Genomic DNA, 2,761 nt, shown 5'->3' on the forward strand with positions numbered 1-2,761 from the left:
TAAATCTCACCAGAATATCCAACAATCACACTTCTAGTACTTAGACAACTGCTTTGAAAAACTGTTTCCACACAAAAACTAGCATGCAATTATGCACAGTAGCTCTATTCATCATAGCTAAAAACTTGAATAAATCAGGGTGTCCTTCAATAGATGAATCCTTAAGCAAACTGCGGTGCATCCAAGTGAAGGGTGCCAGGAAGGCCCCACCAATCTGCAAGAAGGGTGCACATGGGGACTGCTGGGCGCCTGCACTCAGTCCTGTATAAATCCACACATGTCTGCTGAGTGCTCTCCTGGGTCAGGTTTGTGCTGGCATCTGGACCTGCCCAGGTAGAATGGGGCCAGCAGCACTCTTTCCAGGTGGGAAAGTGGAAAGAACAATACATGACCTCCGACACCCTCCACAACCCTTGACAGGGGTTGGGTTGGATTTGGGGTCAGGGAGCTGTGCTCAGTGACCAGGTAGACATTTCACTCTTCTATTAGAGCCCAGGACTGAAGGGTAGAAAAACTAGTCTTCAGGTCAATCCTGGACTCATGTGTGACCCTGGGCAAGTCCTGTCTACCCTGGAGGCCCGGGGAGATGGAGGAGGGGAAGAGGGCCAGTTATGTTTAAACTTAACCCTGACCCTGACCCCAAACCCCTAACCCCAGACCCTGACCCTAAGCCCAAACCCAAACCTACTCCTTATTTCCTAACCACATACCAGAACCATCTGATCTTCACTATTCTACTATGCCATAAGCCGAGCATGTAGCCTTTGTAATAACGTGTAATTGTGACAAGCGGTCTTATTTTCTCTGCCTGTGGGAGATACCCAGGTCTTGGGTGTGGACCTTTATGCCCCCTTCTTCTTTCTATCTTCAATTCAAACCTCAGGTCACCTATATTCAACAGTTCTCAGGACAATAATCTAGGTGTTTTGAGATCTTGTTTATTTTTTAGTGTTCCTTCTTTATCTTAAATGTAATTTAAAAATTATTGCAAATTTGATTTCTGAATTTATATGCAAATATTAATAATTCTGTTTATTTAAAAAACTAAATATCACATATAAAAATATACACCACAATTTAATAAACACACATATTTCATCACCTTGCTTAGGATTAGGGTTACCTTACACCAAAAAGTAACCACTATCCTTTTGGGGGTTTATTGATTTCTGTAATTTATGATAATGTTTCCTATGTTACAAAGCATTCTACATTTACATATGTTATTATTTTATAACATTTAAAAACTTACATACATGACATCAAAATCTAAACCTTATATTTGATGTCTAAAATGTTTCATAAATTGACAATAACTTAATTATAGCTCTTTGGATTGTTAACTCAGTTAACTCATGTCATTGACAAGCATGTTATGTATATTCATACAAATGACTCCTGTGGTGCAGAAGAATGCTAAGGAGTGTTCCTATGATCAATGAATTTTCTTTAAGAAGAGAAAATTCTGATTCTTGTTTTCATGAAATTTATTCTGGAAATTCTATTTTCATTTTTAACGAGAAGGAAAGAACAGATGATTGGGTAACATGATGATAAAAGGTTACTAAATTTCTCCAGTTGCTGCTTTTTCTTACTTGTATAAAATAGACAAACAGTAAGAAAGGTGGTGGTCCAATAAAAGAAAAAAAAGCAGCTCACCAATATGAGAATAACATGGGTAGCTTTGTTTTCAGGAGAGTGTGATAAAGACTGGATGGTATTGCGAACATTCTGACCTGTTTTGTGGTGTCTGTAAAGGATATTCACCATGTAGATACTATTACATGTCATCAGGGAGAGAAAGAAAAAATCTCGAATGAATACCATACTTAGAAATATTGGTGCTATCTGGCTATCAGATGCCTTGTTTTTACAATAAGCACTATAACACCCAGGTCCATCACCAGTGGTATTCCTGTTGGCCACAGTTTGTATAATGACCACAGAATAGATGGCCATGTTGATCAACCAGAAGTAAAGTAAAGAGGGTTGAATGAATGTAGAAATTCTGTATTTGAGCCAGGCTCATTTAGGATTACTTGGAGTAATAGTCACTGCCTGAAATGTACTCTGGAGGGCAGTTGTGCACAGAGGAATACTCCGGGTAACTCTGAATATAGAGCACTATTTTACATCCAGTATTGCCCATCTCCAGCCTAATTCCAAAGGATGACATTATATTTGGAATCCCTCTGAATATGAATGTCAGGGCATTAGCCAAAGTTAAGTGGGCAAGAATCATATCTACAGGCTTCTTTTTATGAGGAAGAATTAAGAAGGTGTACATATATAATGTAAATAACAAAGAATTCCCCATGAAACCAATACAAGTTAGAAAGCTAAGGAAGATCCCAAAAATTATGTCACTGGAAATCATTGTCTTTCAGTCTCTCTTAGATCTTTAAACCAAGTCCAGTACATCCTATAGACAAATAATTTGATTATGAATGTAAATACTGAAAGTAATTGAGAGCGAAGAGTAAGTTAGAGAGTTTCAGGGAGTCTCCCTGCAGAATCAGCAAATATACGGTTATACCAGACCAAGGGATCATCGAGATTCTTACTGAACAGAACTGTTAAGGAACAGAATGCAATGTTTATGAAGACAGAGAATATCATGTGTTCTATGAAAATTAATAAAAGTAAACTTTGTTTAAAAAGAAGTTGGGGGTGGGAGGCGCCTGGGTGGCTCAGTCGGTTAAGCATCTGCCTTCGGCTCAGATCATGATCTCAGGGACCTGGGATCGAGCCCCGCGTCAGA

General features: G+C 38.8%; 1 pseudogene; it reads right to left on the reverse strand.

The window, feature by feature from the left end:
- Window positions 1-1,449: 1,449 nt before the first annotated feature.
- Window positions 1,450-2,377, reverse strand: LOC118550594 (vomeronasal type-1 receptor 1-like; annotated as a pseudogene).
- Window positions 2,378-2,761: the final 384 nt, after the last annotated feature.

The sequence above is a fragment of the Halichoerus grypus genome, chromosome 1 (assembly GCF_964656455.1).
Source record: "Halichoerus grypus chromosome 1, mHalGry1.hap1.1, whole genome shotgun sequence".
Classification (NCBI taxonomy): Eukaryota; Metazoa; Chordata; class Mammalia; order Carnivora; family Phocidae; genus Halichoerus; species Halichoerus grypus.